Consider the following 19,780-nt stretch of genomic DNA (forward strand, 5'->3'; position numbering starts at 1 on the left):
GAGCCCCAGGGTGGCTAAATTCCCAGGATGGCCATTTTTGGGCATGTCACCTCCTTTCCTCCTGCCTCAATCTAGAATTGGCTGCAAATCACAAGATAGAGTTCAATGTCCGTGTGTACTGCCTAGTCCCAGATACCTCTCTGTCTTCCTTATGTAAATTAAAATTCGCAAGGGGGGACCAATGACAATCTGCTCCTCCCACATAACCAGGAAGCCCTGTTGAACATGTCTGCCTGTGTTGTTGCAGGGACAGTGCCTTCTCCGCCCAAAAGGTGGCAGGAGAGCCTCACAACAAAGATGGGATCAACTGCTTAATGAGAAACCAGCACGGCAGTTTGTGTGATGGAGTGCAAATTTAACTGAAGGTGTGCCTGAGGTGTCCCTTCCAGGAATACATGGAATTGTGATTGAGGGCCCAGCCTGATCGTTGCTGGATTTCTCGTCATATGTTACAGGTCCGTGCAAAGATTGTGGTGTGTGGGAATGCACTGCAAAAAACAGGACGATTTAAGGGTGTAAAAGAAACCTGTCAGAAGTGGGATTTGAACCCACGCCTCCATGAGGAGACCAGAAGTCTCAGTTGCCCTGAAGATCAAGCTCTCTTGAGTCTGGCGCCTTAGACCACTCGGCAATCCTGACAGCCCTGGGTGTGCACAGATCTGACTCTTCTGACTGCACCTGCCAATGTTTGCACTTACAACGTTCACAGCAATGTCACAAGTGTAAAGACCCCACAATACAACATGGCATGACAAAAAAAAAGCTAGGCACAAGAGCGACCACTGATGGATGCGGATTACTTTGTTTCGTCTTGCAAAAGTAAAGGAAGTTTCCCATGGCTCGCTGGGTTCAAGGACCGCCTCTTCTTAAGCTTGCATTGAGATAATAAGGTTTTAGAGGGTGCACATAAAAGCAGCTCATGCACAGTGTTTCTGCCCGGTCTCGAACCAGGGACCTTTCGCGTGTTAGGCAAACGTGATGACCACTACACTACAGAAACTCACTTGCTGTGTTTTACTGTTAGAGCAAGGTTCCTCTCAAGGGTTCTCTCTACTTCTATTCTGCTGTATCAGCAGCCACTCAGAAAGCGAGGAACAAGTGTGAAAACTGCAGAGATATCAGCCAACATACTTGCAATTAGACATATTAAAAATTGACTTATGCAGGCATCGACAGACAAATATCTGATGCCTAAATGCCAGCAAGTACAGCTTGGGAAAGCATCACCTGGGACACACACAGACTAAGCATGAAGGCAGAAAAAGCACGGTGATCCATGTTTCTTATGAGGTTCAAAATATTTTGTGCAACAATGCGGCGAGTGTAATGAGAAATAGTCAGGCATTGTCAGTTTTGAGTAGGATTCGTATGTTTACCTCTGAAAAAGGGCTCGTCCGGGATTTGAACCCGGGACCTCTCGCACCCTAATCGAGAATCATACCCCTAGACCAACGAGCCGAGGCACACAAGAGTCGCCTTTCGCACCGGCTCCGGGGGTTATTGGCAGCGAGTTAGTGAATGCTTCACCCAAAGCAAGCAACTGCACATGCTGCTCTCTTCTGCAATATGGTTGCTGTCTTTTCCATGGCCGTCATCGAACAAGAAATGAAAATGCCTCTATCCTTCAGACATTTTGTTTGTTCTAGGTGTATGCTCTCGGTGAGGTCAATAAAACCATTTCTGCTCTCATGCCTTGCTTTCATGAAGTAGGCCCAACCTTCAGTACACAAGGACGTGCAAACGAATAGCGCAAACTATCGTCACTTCTCTTTTTGAGCTGTCACTGATACCCCTGGAGCACAGTACATCACGCTGGTGAGGGATAGACAGCTTCCATTATCTCAGCTTTCCTATAAATTGAGAGAGTAAATGCAAACTGTGTGAAAAACAGAAAACTGCTCTTTCTGCCCGGTCTCGAACCAGGGACCTTTCGCGTGTAAAGCGAACGTGATAACCACTACACTACAGAAACAGACACGCTTGCAGGAATCTTCTTGGCATGTAGTGGGCTGGAATGCACAGACCAAGGGCCAATGTCCATGAAGCTCAAAGTTGGACCCTCCTTACCCGATCTCTTTCTTTGGAAGAAAGGAACGAGGACCCCTTTTATTCCAAAAGGCGATTTTAAAACCATACCTGAAACCACACTAGAAAAACACTTTGCATTTAATTTTCCTACACTGATGGTCCACCCCAGAAAAGCAGTTGCAAAGAAGTCCGGCACTGAAATTCTATACGCCAAAAGTGGGAAATAGCGTAGAGGGAAAGGAACTTTCTCACCATACACGGCGTCTTATAGCATTGAAAAGAAGAAATGGCCCTATATAATAAGCAGCCTAAAAATAATTCCACAGCATGGGCTCGTCCGGGATTTGAATCCGGGACCTCTCGCACCCGAAGCGAGAATCATACCCCTAGACCAACGAGCCTGATTCCCCAGTCGGCATTTTAAGCAATTTCTGATGCGTCTTTCAGAAACAAAGCAGGGCTATTTGGCTGCTCTCTCTCTATGTGAACCACAAAAAGTCATGTTTTCTCTCAAGGTGTTGTTTTTTTCACTCTTGCAAGGAAGGGATCAGTCGATATCCTAGCTGCCAGAGAGCAGAAAAAAGGCGCTGATGAGAACTGTGGCACTTTCTGGCACTTGTACTCCTCTGCAAGTCCTGGACACTTGCCCCATAGACTTCCATCCCAGATGCAAGGGAGGGCCTGCCAATTCTTGCTCCTAAGACAGAGGCATTTGATTCTTGGATTCAAACACGCTCACTCAGCGCTCGATCAGGCTCGATCAGGCGAGATTTATATGAGTGGCTCGCAGGACTGAAACACTAACCTGGGAGCCCCAGGGTGGCTAAATTCCCAGGATGGCCATTTTTGGGCATGTCACCTCCTTTCCTCCTGCCTCAATCTAGAATTGGCTGCAAATCACAAGATAGAGTTCAATGTCCGTGTGTACTGCCTAGTCCCAGATACCTCTCTGTCTTCCTTATGTAAATTAAAATTCGCAAGGGGGGACCAATGACAATCTGCTCCTCCCACATAACCAGGAAGCCCTGTTGAACATGTCTGCCTGTGTTGTTGCAGGGACAGTGCCTTCTCCGCCCAAAAGGTGGCAGGAGAGCCTCACAACAAAGATGGGATCAACTGCTTAATGAGAAACCAGCACGGCAGTTTGTGTGATGGAGTGCAAATTTAACTGAAGGTGTGCCTGAGGTGTCCCTTCCAGGAATACATGGAATTGTGATTGAGGGCCCAGCCTGATCGTTGCTGGATTTCTCGTCATATGTTACAGGTCCGTGCAAAGATTGTGGTGTGTGGGAATGCACTGCAAAAAACAGGACGATTTAAGGGTGTAAAAGAAACCTGTCAGAAGTGGGATTTGAACCCACGCCTCCATGAGGAGACCAGAAGTCTCAGTTGCACTGAAGATCAAGCTCTCTTGAGTCTGGCGCCTTAGACCACTCGGCAATCCTGACAGCCCTGGGTGTGCACAGATCTGACTCTTCTGACTGCACCTGCCAATGTTTGCACTTACAACGTTCACAGCAATGTCACAAGTGTAAAGACCCCACAATACAACATGGCATGACAAAAAAAAAGCTAGGCACAAGAGCGACCACTGATGGATGCGGATTACTTTGTTTCGTCTTGCAAAAGTAAAGGAAGTTTCCCATGGCTCGCTGGGTTCAAGGACCGCCTCTTCTTAAGCTTGCATTGAGATAATAAGGTTTTAGAGGGTGCACATAAAAGCAGCTCATGCACAGTGTTTCTGCCCGGTCTCGAACCAGGGACCTTTCGCGTGTTAGGCGAACGTGATGACCACTACACTACAGAAACTCACTTGCTGTGTTTTACTGTTAGAGCAAGGTTCCTCTCAAGGGTTCTCTCTACTTCTATTCTGCTGTATCAGCAGCCACTCAGAAAGCGAGGAACAAGTGTGAAAACTGCAGAGATATCAGCCAACATACTTGCAATTAGACATATTAAAAATTGACTTATGCAGGCATCGACAGACAAATATCTGATGCCTAAATGCCAGCAAGTACAGCTTGGGAAAGCATCACCTGGGACACACACAGACTAAGCATGAAGGCAGAAAAAGCACGGTGATCCATGTTTCTTATGAGGTTCAAAATATTTTGTGCAACAATGCGGCGAGTGTAATGAGAAATAGTCAGGCATTGTCAGTTTTGAGTAGGATTCGTATGTTTACCTCTGAAAAAGGGCTCGTCCGGGATTTGAACCCGGGACCTCTCGCACCCTAATCGAGAATCATACCCCTAGACCAACGAGCCGAGGCACACAAGAGTCGCCTTTCGCACCGGCTCCGGGGGTTATTGGCAGCGAGTTAGTGAATGCTTCACCCAAAGCAAGCAACTGCACATGCTGCTCTCTTCTGCAATATGGTTGCTGTCTTTTCCATGGCCGTCATCGAACAAGAAATGAAAATGCCTCTATCCTTCAGACATTTTGTTTGTTCTAGGTGTATGCTCTCGGTGAGGTCAATAAAACCATTTCTGCTCTCATGCCTTGCTTTCATGAAGTAGGCCCAACCTTCAGTACACAAGGACGTGCAAACGAATAGCGCAAACTATCGTCACTTCTCTTTTTGAGCTGTCACTGATACCCCTGGAGCACAGTACATCACGCTGGTGAGGGATAGACAGCTTCCATTATCTCAGCTTTCCTATAAATTGAGAGAGTAAATGCAAACTGTGTGAAAAACAGAAAACTGCTCTTTCTGCCCGGTCTCGAACCAGGGACCTTTCGCGTGTAAAGCGAACGTGATAACCACTACACTACAGAAACAGACACGCTTGCAGGAATCTTCTTGGCATGTAGTGGGCTGGAATGCACAGACCAAGGGCCAATGTCCATGAAGCTCAAAGTTGGACCCTCCTTACCCGATCTCTTTCTTTGGAAGAAAGGAACGAGGACCCCTTTTATTCCAAAAGGCGATTTTAAAACCATACCTGAAACCACACTAGAAAAACACTTTGCATTTAATTTTCCTACACTGATGGTCCACCCCAGAAAAGCAGTTGCAAAGAAGTCCGGCACTGAAATTCTATACGCCAAAAGTGGGAAATAGCGTAGAGGGAAAGGAACTTTCTCACCATACACGGCGTCTTATAGCATTGAAAAGAAGAAATGGCCCTATATAATAAGCAGCCTAAAAATAATTCCACAGCATGGGCTCGTCCGGGATTTGAATCCGGGACCTCTCGCACCCGAAGCGAGAATCATACCCCTAGACCAACGAGCCTGATTCCCCAGTCGGCATTTTAAGCAATTTCTGATGCGTCTTTCAGAAACAAAGCAGGGCTATTTGGCTGCTCTCTCTCTATGTGAACCACAAAAAGTCATGTTTTCTCTCAAGGTGTTGTTTTTTTCACTCTTGCAAGGAAGGGATCAGTCGATATCCTAGCTGCCAGAGAGCAGAAAAAAGGCGCTGATGAGAACTGTGGCACTTTCTGGCACTTGTACTCCTCTGCAAGTCCTGGACACTTGCCCCATAGACTTCCATCCCAGATGCAAGGGAGGGCCTGCCAATTCTTGCTCCTAAGACAGAGGCATTTGATTCTTGGATTCAAACACGCTCACTCAGCGCTCGATCAGGCTCGATCAGGCGAGATTTATATGAGTGGCTCGCAGGACTGAAACACTAACCTGGGAGCCCCAGGGTGGCTAAATTCCCAGGATGGCCATTTTTGGGCATGTCACCTCCTTTCCTCCTGCCTCAATCTAGAATTGGCTGCAAATCACAAGATAGAGTTCAATGTCCGTGTGTACTGCCTACTCCCAGATACCTCTCTGTCTTCCTTATGTAAATTAAAATTCGCAAGGGGGGACCAATGACAATCTGCTCCTCCCACATAACCAGGAAGCCCTGTTGAACATGTCTGCCTGTGTTGTTGCAGGGACAGTGCCTTCTCCGCCCAAAAGGTGGCAGGAGAGCCTCACAACAAAGATGGGATCAACTGCTTAATGAGAAACCAGCACGGCAGTTTGTGTGATGGAGTGCAAATTTAACTGAAGGTGTGCCTGAGGTGTCCCTTCCAGGAATACATGGAATTGTGATTGAGGGCCCAGCCTGATCGTTGCTGGATTTCTCGTCATATGTTACAGGTCCGTGCAAAGATTGTGGTGTGTGGGAATGCACTGCAAAAAACAGGACGATTTAAGGGTGTAAAAGAAACCTGTCAGAAGTGGGATTTGAACCCACGCCTCCATGAGGAGACCAGAAGTCTCAGTTGCACTGAAGATCAAGCTCTCTTGAGTCTGGCGCCTTAGACCACTCGGCCATCCTGACAGCCCTGGGTGTGCACAGATCTGACTCTTCTGACTGCACCTGCCAATGTTTGCACTTACAACGTTCACAGCAATGTCACAAGTGTAAAGACCCCACAATACAACATGGCATGACAAAAAAAAAGCTAGGCACAAGAGCGACCACTGATGGATGCGGATTACTTTGTTTCGTCTTGCAAAAGTAAAGGAAGTTTCCCATGGCTCGCTGGGTTCAAGGACCGCCTCTTCTTAAGCTTGCATTGAGATAATAAGGTTTTAGAGGGTGCACATAAAAGCAGCTCATGCACAGTGTTTCTGCCCGGTCTCGAACCAGGGACCTTTCGCGTGTTAGGCGAACGTGATGACCACTACACTACAGAAACTCACTTGCTGTGTTTTACTGTTAGAGCAAGGTTCCTCTCAAGGGTTCTCTCTACTTCTATTCTGCTGTATCAGCAGCCACTCAGAAAGCGAGGAACAAGTGTGAAAACTGCAGAGATATCAGCCAACATACTTGCAATTAGACATATTAAAAATTGACTTATGCAGGCATCGACAGACAAATATCTGATGCCTAAATGCCAGCAAGTACAGCTTGGGAAAGCATCACCTGGGACACACACAGACTAAGCATGAAGGCAGAAAAAGCACGGTGATCCATGTTTCTTATGAGGTTCAAAATATTTTGTGCAACAATGCGGCGAGTGTAATGAGAAATAGTCAGGCATTGTCAGTTTTGAGTAGGATTCGTATGTTTACCTCTGAAAAAGGGCTCGTCCGGGATTTGAACCCGGGACCTCTCGCACCCTAATCGAGAATCATACCCCTAGACCAACGAGCCGAGGCACACAAGAGTCGCCTTTCGCACCGGCTCCGGGGGTTATTGGCAGCGAGTTAGTGAATGCTTCACCCAAAGCAAGCAACTGCACATGCTGCTCTCTTCTGCAATATGGTTGCTGTCTTTTCCATGGCCGTCATCGAACAAGAAATGAAAATGCCTCTATCCTTCAGACATTTTGTTTGTTCTAGGTGTATGCTCTCGGTGAGGTCAATAAAACCATTTCTGCTCTCATGCCTTGCTTTCATGAAGTAGGCCCAACCTTCAGTACACAAGGACGTGCAAACGAATAGCGCAAACTATCGTCACTTCTCTTTTTGAGCTGTCACTGATACCCCTGGAGCACAGTACATCACGCTGGTGAGGGATAGACAGCTTCCATTATCTCAGCTTTCCTATAAATTGAGAGAGTAAATGCAAACTGTGTGAAAAACAGAAAACTGCTCTTTCTGCCCGGTCTCGAACCAGGGACCTTTCGCGTGTAAAGCGAACGTGATAACCACTACACTACAGAAACAGACACGCTTGCAGGAATCTTCTTGGCATGTAGTGGGCTGGAATGCACAGACCAAGGGCCAATGTCCATGAAGCTCAAAGTTGGACCCTCCTTACCCGATCTCTTTCTTTGGAAGAAAGGAACGAGGACCCCTTTTATTCCAAAAGGCGATTTTAAAACCATACCTGAAACCACACTAGAAAAACACTTTGCATTTAATTTTCCTACACTGATGGTCCACCCCAGAAAAGCAGTTGCAAAGAAGTCCGGCACTGAAATTCTATACGCCAAAAGTGGGAAATAGCGTAGAGGGAAAGGAACTTTCTCACCATACACGGCGTCTTATAGCATTGAAAAGAAGAAATGGCCCTATATAATAAGCAGCCTAAAAATAATTCCACAGCATGGGCTCGTCCGGGATTTGAATCCGGGACCTCTCGCACCCGAAGCGAGAATCATACCCCTAGACCAACGAGCCTGATTCCCCAGTCGGCATTTTAAGCAATTTCTGATGCGTCTTTCAGAAAAAAAAGCAGGGCTATTTGGCTGCTCTCTCTCTATGTGAACCACAAAAAGTCATGTTTTCTCTCAAGGTGTTGTTTTTTTCACTCTTGCAAGGAAGGGATCAGTCGATATCCTAGCTGCCAGAGAGCAGAAAAAAGGCGCTGATGAGAACTGTGGCGCTTTCTGGCACTTGTACTCCTCTGCAAGTCCTGGACACTTGCCCCATAGACTTCCACCCCAGATGCAAGGGAGGGCCTGCCAATTCTTGCTCCTAAGACAGAGGCATTTGATTCTTGGATTCAAACACGCTCACTCAGCGCTCGATCAGGCTCGATCAGGCGAGATTTATATGAGTGGCTCGCAGGACTGAAACACTAACCTGGGAGCCCCAGGGTTGCTGAATTCCCAGGATGGCCATTTTTGGGCAAGTCACCTCCTTTCCTCCTGCCTCAATCTAGAATTGGCTGCAAATCACAAGATAGAGTTCAATGTCCGTGTGTACTGCCTACTCCCAGATACCTCTCTGTCTTCCTTATGTAAATTAAAATTCGCAAGGGGGGACCAATGACAATCTGCTCCTCCCACATAACCAGGAAGCCCTGTTGAACATGTCTGCCTGTGTTGTTGCAGGGACAGTGCCTTCTCCGCCCAAAAGGTGGCAGGAGAGCCTCACAACAAAGATGGGATCAACTGCTTAATGAGAAACCAGCACGGCAGTTTGTGTGATGGAGTGCAAATTTAACTGAAGGTGTGCCTGAGGTGTCCCTTCCAGGAATACATGGAATTGTGATTGAGGGCCCAGCCTGATCGTTGCTGGATTTCTCGTCATATGTTACAGGTCCGTGCAAAGATTGTGGTGTGTGGGAATGCACTGCAAAAAACAGGACGATTTAAGGGTGTAAAAGAAACCTGTCAGAAGTGGGATTTGAACCCACGCCTCCATGAGGAGACCAGAAGTCTCAGTTGCACTGAAGATCAAGCTCTCTTGAGTCTGGCGCCTTAGACCACTCGGCCATCCTGACAGCCCTGGGTGTGCACAGATCTGACTCTTCTGACTGCACCTGCCAATGTTTGCACTTACAACGTTCACAGCAATGTCACAAGTGTAAAGACCCCACAATACAACATGGCATGACAAAAAAAAAGCTAGGCACAAGAGCGACCACTGATGGATGCGGATTACTTTGTTTCGTCTTGCAAAAGTAAAGGAAGTTTCCCATGGCTCGCTGGGTTCAAGGACCGTCTCTTCTTAAGCTTGCATTGAGATAATAAGGTTTTAGAGGGTGCACATAAAAGCAGCTCATGCACAGTGTTTCTGCCCGGTCTCGAACCAGGGACCTTTCGCGTGTTAGGCGAACGTGATGACCACTACACTACAGAAACTCACTTGCTGTGTTTTACTGTTAGAGCAAGGTTCCTCTCAAGGGTTCTCTCTACTTCTATTCTGCTGTATCAGCAGCCACTCAGAAAGCGAGGAACAAGTGTGAAAACTGCAGAGATATCAGCCAACATACTTGCAATTAGACATATTAAAAATTGACTTATGCAGGCATCGACAGACAAATATCTGATGCCTAAATGCCAGCAAGTACAGCTTGGGAAAGCATCACCTGGGACACACACAGACTAAGCATGAAGGCAGAAAAAGCACGGTGATCCATGTTTCTTATGAGGTTCAAAATATTTTGTGCAACAATGCGGCGAGTGTAATGAGAAATAGTCAGGCATTGTGAGTTTTGAGTAGGATTCGTATGTTTACCTCTGAAAAAGGGCTCGTCCGGGATTTGAACCCGGGACCTCTCGCACCCTAATCGAGAATCATACCCCTAGACCAACGAGCCGAGGCACACAAGAGTCGCCTTTCGCACCGGCTCCGGGGGTTATTGGCAGCGAGTTAGTGAATGCTTCACCCAAAGCAAGCAACTGCACATGCTGCTCTCTTCTGCAATATGGTTGCTGTCTTTTCCATGGCCGTCATCGAACAAGAAATGAAAATGCCTCTATCCTTCAGACATTTTGTTTGTTCTAGGTGTATGCTCTCGGTGAGGTCAATAAAACCATTTCTGCTCTCATGCCTTGCTTTCATGAAGTAGGCCCAACCTTCAGTACACAAGGACGAGCAAACGAATAGCGCAAACTATCGTCACTTCTCTTTTTGAGCTGTCACTGATACCCCTGGAGCACAGTACGTCACGCTGGTGAGGGATAGACAGCTTCCATTATCTCAGCTTTCCTATAAATTGAGAGAGTAAATGCAAACTGTGTGAAAAACAGAAAGCTGCTGTTTCTGCCCGGTCTCGAACCAGGGACCTTTCGCGTGTAAAGCGAACGTGATAACCACTACACTACAGAAACAGACACGCTTGCAGGAATCTTCTTGGCATGTAGTGGGCTGGAATGCACAGACCAAGGGCCAATGTCCATGAAGCTCAAAGTTGGACCCTCCTTACCCGATCTCTTTCTTTGGAAGAAAGGAACGAGGACCCCTTTTATTCCAAAAGGCGATTTTAAAACCATACCTGAAACCACACTAGAAAAACACTTTGCATTTAATTTTCCTACACTGATGGTCCACCCCAGAAAAGCAGTTGCAAAGAAGTCCGGCACTGAAATTCTATACGCCAAAAGTGGGAAATAGCGTAGAGGGAAAGGAACTTTCTCACCATACACGCCGTCTTATAGCATTGAAAAGAAGAAATGGCACTATATAATAAGCAGCCTAAAAATAATTCCACAGCATGGGCTCGTCCGGGATTTGAACCCGGGACCTCTCGCACCCGAAGCGAGAATCATACCCCTAGACCAACGAGCCTGATTCCCCAGTCGGCATTTTAAGCAATTTCTGATGCGTCTTTCAGAAACAAAGCAGGGCTATTTGGCTGCTCTCTCTCTATGTGAACCACAAAAAGTCATGTTTTCTCTCAAGGTGTTGTTTTTTTCACTCTTGCAAGGAAGGGATCAGTCGATATCCTAGCTGCCAGAGAGCAGAAAAAAGGCGCTGATGAGAACTGCAGGCACTTTCTGGCACTTGTACTCCTCTGCAAGTCCTGGACACTTGCCCCATAGACTTCCACCCCAGATGCAAGGGAGGGCCTGCCAATTCTTGCTCCTAAGACAGAGGCATTTGATTCTTGGATTCAAACACGCTCACTCAGCGCTCGATCAGGCTCGATCAGGCGAGATTTATATGAGTGGCTCGCAGGACTGAAACACTAACCTGGGAGCCCCAGGGTGGCTGAATTCCCAGGATGGCCATTTTTGGGCAAGTCACCTCCTTTCCTCCTGCCTCAATCTAGAATTGGCTGCAAATCACAAGATAGAGTTCAATGTCCGTGTGTACTGCCTACTCCCAGATACCTCTCTGTCTTCCTTATGTAAATTAAAATTCGCAAGGGGGGACCAATGACAATCTGCTCCTCCCACATAACCAGGAAGCCCTGTTGAACATGTCTGCCTGTGTTGTTGCAGGGACAGTGCCTTCTCCGCCCAAAAGGTGGCAGGAGAGCCTCACAACAAAGATGGGATCAACTGCTTAATGAGAAACCAGCACGGCAGTTTGTGTGATGGAGTGCAAATTTAACTGAAGGTGTGCCTGAGGTGTCCCTTCCAGGAATACATGGAATTGTGATTGAGGGCCCAGCCTGATCGTTGCTGGATTTCTCGTCATATGTTACAGGTCCGTGCAAAGATTGTGGTGTGTGGGAATGCACTGCAAAAAACAGGACGATTTAAGGGTGTAAAAGAAACCTGTCAGAAGTGGGATTTGAACCCACGCCTCCATGAGGAGACCAGAAGTCTCAGTTGCACTGAAGATCAAGCTCTCTTGAGTCTGGCGCCTTAGACCACTCGGCCATCCTGACAGCCCTGGGTGTGCACAGATCTGACTCTTCTGACTGCACCTGCCAATGTTTGCACTTACAACGTTCACAGCAATGTCACAAGTGTAAAGACCCCACAATACAACATGGCATGACAAAAAAAAAGCTAGGCACAAGAGCGACCACTGATGGATGCGGATTACTTTGTTTCGTCTTGCAAAAGTAAAGGAAGTTTCCCATGGCTCGCTGGGTTCAAGGACCGCCTCTTCTTAAGCTTGCATTGAGATAATAAGGTTTTAGAGGGTGCACATAAAAGCAGCTCATGCACAGTGTTTCTGCCCAGTCTCGAACCGGGGACCTTTCGCGTGTTAGGCGAACGTGATGACCACTACACTACAGAAACTCACTTGCTGTGTTTTACTGTTAGAGCAAGGTTCCTCTCAAGGGTTCTCTCTACTTCTATTCTGCTGTATCAGCAGCCACTCAGAAAGCGAGGAACAAGTGTGAAAACTGCAGAGATATCAGCCAACATACTTGCAATTAGACGTATTAAAAATTGACTTATGCAGGCATCGACAGACAAATATTTGATGCCTAAATGCCAGCAAGTACAGCTTGGGAAAGCATCACCTGGGACACACACAGACTAAGCATGAAGGCAGAAAAAGCACGGTGATCCATGTTTCTTATGAGGTTCAAAATATTTTGTGCAACAATGCGGCGAGTGTAATGAGAAATAGTCAGGCATTGTGAGTTTTGAGTAGGATTCGTATGTTTACCTCTGAAAAAGGGCTCGTCCGGGATTTGAACCCGGGACCTCTCGCACCCTAATCGAGAATCATACCCCTAGACCAACGAGCCGAGGCACACAAGAGTCGCCTTTCGCACCGGCTCCGGAGGTTATTGGCAGCGAGTTAGTGAATGCTTCACCCAAAGCAAGCAACTGCACATGCTGCTCTCTTCTGCAATATGGTTGCTGTCTTTTCCATGGCCGTCATCGAACAAGAAATGAAAATGCCTCTATCCTTCAGAATTTTTGTTTGTTCTAGGTGTATGCTCTCGGTGAGGTCAATAAAACCATTTCTGCTCTCATGCCTTGCTTTCATGAAGTAGGCCCAACCTTCAGTACACAAGGACGTGCAAACGAATAGCGCAAACTATCGTCACTTCTCTTTTTGAGCTGTCACTGATACCCCTGGAGCACAGTACGTCACGCTGGTGAGGGATAGACAGCTTCCATTATCTCAGCTTTCCTATAAATTGAGAGAGTAAATGCAAACTGTGTGAAAAACAGAAAACTGCTCTTTCTGCCCGGTCTCGAACCAGGGACCTTTCGCGTGTAAAGCGAACGTGATAACCACTACACTACAGAAACAGACACGCTTGCAGGAATCTTCTTGGCATGTAGTGGGCTGGAATGCACAGACCAAGGGCCAATGTCCATGAAGCTCAAAGTTGGACCCTCCTTACCCGATCTCTTTCTTTGGAAGAAAGGAACGAGGACTTCTTTTATTCCAAAAGGCGATTTTAAAACCATACCTGAAACCACACTAGAAAAACACTTTGCATTTAATTTTCCTACACTGATGGTCCACCCCAGAAAAGCAGTTGCAAAGAAGTCCGGCACTGAAATTCTATACGCCAAAAGTGGGAAATAGCGTAGAGGGAAAGGAACTTTCTCACCATACACGGCGTCTTATAGCATTGAAAAGAAGAAATGGCCCTATATAATAAGAAGCCTAAAAATAATTCCACAGCATGGGCTCGTCCGGGATTTGAATCCGGGACCTCTCGCACCCGAAGCGAGAATCATACCCCTAGACCAACGAGCCTGATTCCCCAGTTGGCATTTTAAGCAATTTCTGATGCGTCTTTCAGAAACAAAGCAGGGCTATTTGGCTGCTCTCTCTCTATATGAACCACAAAAAGTCATGTTTTCTCTCAAGGTGTTGTTTTTTTCACTCTTGCAAGGAAGGGATCAGTCGATATCCTAGCTGCCAGAGAGCAGAAAAAAGGCGCTGATGAGAACTGTGGCACTTTCTGGCACTTGTACTCCTCTGCAAGTCCTGGACACTTGCCCCATAGACTTCCACCCCAGATGCAAGGGAGGGCCTGCCAATTCTTGCTCCTAAGACAGAGGCATTTGATTCTTGGATTCAAACACGCTCACTCAGCGCTCGATCAGGCTCGATCAGGCGAGATTTATATGAGTGGCTCGCAGGACTGAAACACTAACCTGGGAGCCCCAGGGTGGCTAAATTCCCAGGATGGCCATTTTTGGGCAAGTCACCTCCTTTCCTCCTGCCTCAACCTAGAATTGGCTGCAAATCACAAGATAGAGTTCAATGTCCGTGTGTACTGCCTACTCCCAGATACCTCTCTGTCTTCCTTATGTAAATTAAAATTCGCAAGGGGGGACCAATGACAATCTGCTCCTCCCACATAACCAGGAAGCCCTGTTGAACATGTCTGCCTGTGTTGTTGCAGGGACAGTGCCTTCTCCGCCCAAAAGGTGGCAGGAGAGCCTCACAACAAAGATGGGATCAACTGCTTAATGAGAAACCAGCACGGCAGTTTGTGTGATGGAGTGCAAATTTAACGGAAGGTGTGCCTGAGGTGTCCCTTCCAGGAATACATGGAATTGTGATTGAGGGCCCAGCCTGATCGTTGGTGGATTTCTCGTCATATGTTACAGGTCCGTGCAAAGATTGTGGTGTGTGGGGAATGCACTGCAAAAAACAGGACGATTTAAGGGTGTAAAAGAAACCTGTCAGAAGTGGGATTTGAACCCACGCCTCCATGAGGAGACCAGAAGTCTCAGTTGCACTGAAGATCAAGCTCTCTTGAGTCTGGCGCCTTAGACCACTCAGCCATCCTGACAGCCCTGGGTGTGCACAGATCTGACTCTTCTGACTGCACCTGCCAATGTTTGCACTTACAACGTTCACAGCAATGTCACAAGTGTAAAGACCCCACAATACAACATGGCATGACAAAAAAAAAGCTAGGCACAAGAGCGACCACTGATGGATGCGGATTACTTTGTTTCGTCTTGCAAAAGTAAAGGAAGTTTCCCATGGCTCGCTGGGTTCAAGGACCGCCTCTTCTTAAGCTTGCATTGAGATAATAGGGTTTTAGAGGGTGCACATAAAAGCAGCTCATGCACAGTGTTTCTGCCCGGTCTCGAACCGGGGACCTTTCGCGTGTTAGGCGAACGTGATGACCACTGCACTACAGAAACTCACTTGCTGTGTTTTACTGTTAGAGCAAGGTTCCTCTCAAGGGTTCTCTCTACTTCTATTCTGCTGTATCAGCAGCCACTCAGAAAGCGAGGAGCAAGTGTGAAAACTGCAGAGATATCAGCCAACATACTTGCAATTAGACGTATTAAAAATTGACTTATGCAGGCATCGACAGACAAATATCTGATGCCTAAATGCCAGCAAGTACAGCTTGGGAAAGCATCACCTGGGACACACACAGACTAAGCATGAAGGCAGAAAAAGGACGGTGATCCATGTTTCTTATGAGGTTCAAAATATTTTGTGCAACAATGCGGCGAGTGTAATGAGAAATAGTCAGGCATTGTGAGTTTTGAGTAGGATTCGTATGTTTACCTCTGAAAAAGGGCTCGTCCGGGATTTGAACCCGGGACCTCTCGCACCCTAAGCAAGAATCATACCCCTAGACCAACAAGCCGAGGCACACAAGAGTCGCCTTTCGCACCGGCTCCCTTGGTTATTGGCAGCGAGTTAGTGAATGCTTCACCCAAAGCAAGCAACTGCACATGCTGCTCTCTTCTGCAATATGGTTGCTGTCTTTTCCATGGCCGTCATCGAACAAGAAATGAAAATGCCTCTATCCTTCAGACATTTTGTTTGTTCTAGGTGTATGCTCTCGGTGAGGTCAATAAAACCATTTCTGCTCTCATGCCTTGCTTTCATGAAGTAGGCCCAACCTTCAGTACACAAGGACGTGCAAACGAATAGCGCAAACTATCGTCACTTCTCTTTTTGAGCTGTCACTGATACCCCTGGAGCACAGTACGTCACGCTGGTGAGGGATAGACAGCTTCCATTATCTCAGCTTTCCTATAAATTGAGAGAGTAAATGCAAACTGTGTGAAAAACAGAAAGCTGCTGTTTCTGCCCGGTCTCGAACCAGGGACCTTTCGCGTGTAAAGCGAACGTGATAACCACTACACTACAGAAACAGACACGCTTGCAGGAATCTTCTTGGCATGTAGTGGGCTGGAATGCACAGACCAAGGGCCAATGTCCATGAAGCTCAAAGTTGGACCCTCCTTACCCGATCTCTTTCTTTGGAAGAAAGGAACGAGGACCCCTTTTATTCCAAAAGGCGATTTTAAAACCATACCTGAAACCACACTAGAAAAACACTTTGCATTTAATTTTCCTACACTGATGGTCCACCCCAGAAAAGCAGTTGCAAAGAAGTCCGGCACTGAAATTCTATACGCCAAAAGTGGGAAATAGCGTAGAGGGAAAGGAACTTTCTCACCATACACGGCGTCTTATAGCATTGAAAAGAAGAAATGGCCCTATATAATAAGCAGCCTAAAAATAATTCCACAGCATGGGCTCGTCCGGGATTTGAACCCGGGACCTCTCGCACCCGAAGCGAGAATCATACCCCTAGACCAACGAGCCTGATTCCCCAGTCGGCATTTTAAGCAATTTCTGATGCGTCTTTCAGAAACAAAGCAGGGCTATTTGGCTGCTCTCTCTCTATGTGAACCACAAAAAGTCATGTTTTCTCTCAAGGTGTTGTTTTTTTCACTCTTGCAAGGAAGGGATCAGTTGATATCCTAGCTGCCAGAGAGCAGAAAAAAGGCGCTGATGAGAACTGCAGGCACTTTCTGGCACTTGTACTCCTCTGCAAGTCCTGGACACTTGCCCCATAGACTTCCACCCCAGATGCAAGGGAGGGCCTGCCAATTCTTGCTCCTAAGACAGAGGCATTTGATTCTTGGATTCAAACACGCTCACTCAGCGCTCGATCAGGCTCGATCAGGCGAGATTTATATGAGTGGCTCGCAGGACTGAAACACTAACCTGGGAGCCCCAGGGTGGCTGAATTCCCAGGATGGCCATTTTTGGGCAAGTCACCTCCTTTCCTCCTGCCTCAATCTAGAATTGGCTGCAAATCACAAGATAGAGTTCAATGTCCGTGTGTACTGCCTACTCCCAGATACCTCTCTGTCTTCCTTATGTAAATTAAAATTCGCAAGGGGGGACCAATGACAATCTGCTCCTCCCACATAACCAGGAAGCCCTGTTGAACATGTCTGCCTGTGTTGTTGCAGGGACAGTGCCTTCTCCGCCCAAAAGGTGGCAGGAGAGCCTCACAACAAAGATGGGATCAACTGCTTAATGAGAAACCAGCACGGCAGTTTGTGTGATGGAGTGCAAATTTAACTGAAGGTGTGCCTGAGGTGTCCCTTCCAGGAATACATGGAATTGTGATTGAGGGCCCAGCCTGATCGTTGCTGGATTTCTCGTCATATGTTACAGGTCCGTGCAAAGATTGTGGTGTGTGGGAATGCACTGCAAAAAACAGGACGATTTAAGGGTGTAAAAGAAACCTGTCAGAAGTGGGATTTGAACCCACGCCTCCATGAGGAGACCAGAAGTCTCAGTTGCACTGAAGATCAAGCTCTCTTGAGTCTGGCGCCTTAGACCACTCGGCCATCCTGACAGCCCTTGGTGTGCACAGATCTGACTCTTCTGACTGCACCTGCCAATGTTTGCACTTACAACGTTCACAGCAATGTCACAAGTGTAAAGACCCCACAATACAACATGGCATGACAAAAAAAAAGCTAGGCACAAGAGCGACCACTGATGGATGCGGATTACTTTGTTTCGTCTTGCAAAAGTAAAGGAAGTTTCCCATGGCTCGCTGGGTTCAAGGACCGCCTCTTCTTAAGCTTGCATTGAGATAATAAGGTTTTAGAGGGTGCACATAAAAGCAGCTCATGCACAGTGTTTCTGCCCGGTCTCGAACCGGGGACCTTTCGCGTGTTAGGCGAACGTGATGACCACTACACTACAGAAACTCACTTGCTGTGTTTTACTGTTAGAGCAAGGTTCCTCTCAAGGGTTCTCTCTACTTCTATTCTGCTGTATCAGCAGCCACTCAGAAAGCGAGGAACAAGTGTGAAAACTGCAGAGATATCAGCCAACATACTTGCAATTAGACGTATTAAAAATTGACTTATGCAGGCATCGACAGACAAATATCTGATGCCTAAATGCCAGCAAGTACAGCTTGGGAAAGCATCACCTGGGACACACACAGACTAAGCATGAAGGCAGAAAAAGCACGGTGATCCATGTTTCTTATGAGGTTCAAAATATTTTGTGCAACAATGCGGCGAGTGTAATGAGAAATAGTCAGGCATTGTGAGTTTTGAGTAGGATTCGTATGTTTACCTCTGAAAAAGGGCTCGTCCGGGATTTGAACCCGGGACCTCTCGCACCCTAATCGAGAATCATACCCCTAGACCAACGAGCCGAGGCACACAAGAGTCGCCTTTCGCACCGGCTCCGGGGGTTATTGGCAGCGAGTTAGTGAATGCTTCACCCAAAGCAAGCAACTGCACATGCTGCTCTCTTCTGCAATATGGTTGCTGTCTTTTCCATGGCCGTTATCGAACAAGAAATGAAAATGCCTCTATCCTTCAGACATTTTGTTTGTTCTAGGTGTATGCTCTCGGTGAGGTCAATAAAACCATTTCTGCTCTCATGCCTTGCTTTCATGAAGTAGGCCCAACCTTCAGTACACAAGGACGTGCAAACGAATAGCGCAAACTATCGTCACTTCTCTTTTTGAGCTGTCACTGATACCCCTGGAGCACAGTACGTCACGCTGGTGAGGGATAGACAGCTTCCATTATCTCAGCTTTCCTATAAATTGAGAGAGTAAATGCAAACTGTGTGAAAAACAGCAAACTGCTCTTTCTGCCCGGTCTCGAACCAGGGACCTTTCGCGTGTAAAGCGAACGTGATAACCACTACACTACAGAAACAGACACGCTTGCAGGAATCTTCTTGGCATGTAGTGGGCTGGAATGCACAGACCAAGGGCCAATGTCCATGAAGCTCAAAGTTGGACCCTCCTTACCCGATCTCTTTCTTTGGAAGAAAGGAACGAGGACCCCTTTTATTCCAAAAGGCGATTTTAAAACCATACCTGAAACCACACTAGAAAAACACTTTGCATTTAATTTTCCTACACTGATGGTCCACCCCAGAAAAGCAGTTGCAAAGAAGTCCGGCACTGAAATTCTATACGCCAAAAGTGGGAAATAGCGTAGAGGGAAAGGAACTTTCTCACCATACACGGCGTCTTATAGCATTGAAAAGAAGAAATGGCCCTATATAATAAGCAGCCTAAAAATAATTCCACAGCATGGGCTCGTCCGGGATTTGAATCCGGGACCTCTCGCACCCGAAGCGAGAATCATACCCCTAGACCAACGAGCCTGATTCCCCAGTCGGCATTTTAAGCAATTTCTGATGCGTCTTTCAGAAACAAAGCAGGGCTATTTGGCTGCTCTCTCTCTATGTGAACCACAAAAAGTCATGTTTTCTCTCAAGGTGTTGTTTTTTTCACTCTTGCAAGGAAGGGATCAGTCGATATCCTAGCTGCCAGAGAGCAGAAAAAAGGCGCTGATGAGAACTGTGGCACTTTCTGGCACTTGTACTCCTCTGCAAGTCCTGGACACTTGCCCCATAGACTTCCACCCCAGATGCAAGGGAGGGCCTGCCAATTCTTGCTCCTAAGACAGAGGCATTTGATTCTTGGATT

The 19,780-nt window shown here is 47.0% G+C and overlaps 14 non-coding genes across 14 annotated transcripts; all 14 read right to left on the bottom strand.

Annotated features, from left to right (window-relative positions):
- Positions 1 to 927: 927 nt before the first annotated feature.
- On the bottom strand, positions 928 to 1,000 carry TRNAV-AAC (transfer RNA valine (anticodon AAC)). The gene has a single exon. It is a non-coding gene; the product is annotated as a tRNA-Val (tRNA).
- Positions 1,001 to 3,764: 2,764 nt separating this feature from the next.
- On the bottom strand, positions 3,765 to 3,837 carry TRNAV-AAC (transfer RNA valine (anticodon AAC)). Its single transcript has one exon. It is a non-coding gene; the product is annotated as a tRNA-Val (tRNA).
- A 2,364-nt stretch (positions 3,838 to 6,201) lies between these two features.
- On the bottom strand, positions 6,202 to 6,313 carry TRNAL-CAA (transfer RNA leucine (anticodon CAA)). Its single transcript has 2 exons — positions 6,276 to 6,313; positions 6,202 to 6,247 (listed from the first exon to the last, which is right to left on the bottom strand). It is a non-coding gene; the product is annotated as a tRNA-Leu (tRNA).
- A 288-nt stretch (positions 6,314 to 6,601) lies between these two features.
- TRNAV-AAC (transfer RNA valine (anticodon AAC)) lies at positions 6,602 to 6,674 on the bottom strand. The gene has a single exon. It is a non-coding gene; the product is annotated as a tRNA-Val (tRNA).
- Positions 6,675 to 9,039: 2,365 nt separating this feature from the next.
- On the bottom strand, positions 9,040 to 9,151 carry TRNAL-CAA (transfer RNA leucine (anticodon CAA)). The gene is made up of 2 exons: positions 9,114 to 9,151; positions 9,040 to 9,085 (listed from the first exon to the last, which is right to left on the bottom strand). It is a non-coding gene; the product is annotated as a tRNA-Leu (tRNA).
- A 288-nt stretch (positions 9,152 to 9,439) lies between these two features.
- TRNAV-AAC (transfer RNA valine (anticodon AAC)) lies at positions 9,440 to 9,512 on the bottom strand. Its single transcript has one exon. It is a non-coding gene; the product is annotated as a tRNA-Val (tRNA).
- An 899-nt stretch (positions 9,513 to 10,411) lies between these two features.
- TRNAV-UAC (transfer RNA valine (anticodon UAC)) lies at positions 10,412 to 10,484 on the bottom strand. The gene has a single exon. It is a non-coding gene; the product is annotated as a tRNA-Val (tRNA).
- A 385-nt stretch (positions 10,485 to 10,869) lies between these two features.
- On the bottom strand, positions 10,870 to 10,941 carry TRNAP-CGG (transfer RNA proline (anticodon CGG)). The gene has a single exon. It is a non-coding gene; the product is annotated as a tRNA-Pro (tRNA).
- A 936-nt stretch (positions 10,942 to 11,877) lies between these two features.
- TRNAL-CAA (transfer RNA leucine (anticodon CAA)) lies at positions 11,878 to 11,989 on the bottom strand. Its single transcript has 2 exons — positions 11,952 to 11,989; positions 11,878 to 11,923 (listed from the first exon to the last, which is right to left on the bottom strand). It is a non-coding gene; the product is annotated as a tRNA-Leu (tRNA).
- A 3,126-nt stretch (positions 11,990 to 15,115) lies between these two features.
- On the bottom strand, positions 15,116 to 15,188 carry TRNAV-AAC (transfer RNA valine (anticodon AAC)). The gene has a single exon. It is a non-coding gene; the product is annotated as a tRNA-Val (tRNA).
- An 899-nt stretch (positions 15,189 to 16,087) lies between these two features.
- Positions 16,088 to 16,160, bottom strand: TRNAV-UAC (transfer RNA valine (anticodon UAC)). The gene has a single exon. It is a non-coding gene; the product is annotated as a tRNA-Val (tRNA).
- A 385-nt stretch (positions 16,161 to 16,545) lies between these two features.
- Positions 16,546 to 16,617, bottom strand: TRNAP-CGG (transfer RNA proline (anticodon CGG)). Its single transcript has one exon. It is a non-coding gene; the product is annotated as a tRNA-Pro (tRNA).
- A 936-nt stretch (positions 16,618 to 17,553) lies between these two features.
- TRNAL-CAA (transfer RNA leucine (anticodon CAA)) lies at positions 17,554 to 17,665 on the bottom strand. Its single transcript has 2 exons — positions 17,628 to 17,665; positions 17,554 to 17,599 (listed from the first exon to the last, which is right to left on the bottom strand). It is a non-coding gene; the product is annotated as a tRNA-Leu (tRNA).
- A 288-nt stretch (positions 17,666 to 17,953) lies between these two features.
- TRNAV-AAC (transfer RNA valine (anticodon AAC)) lies at positions 17,954 to 18,026 on the bottom strand. The gene has a single exon. It is a non-coding gene; the product is annotated as a tRNA-Val (tRNA).
- Between the last annotated feature and the right edge of the window lie 1,754 nt (positions 18,027 to 19,780).

This window comes from Triturus cristatus, chromosome 10, assembly GCF_964204655.1.
Source record: "Triturus cristatus chromosome 10, aTriCri1.1, whole genome shotgun sequence".
Lineage (NCBI taxonomy): Eukaryota > Metazoa > Chordata > Amphibia > Caudata > Salamandridae > Triturus > Triturus cristatus.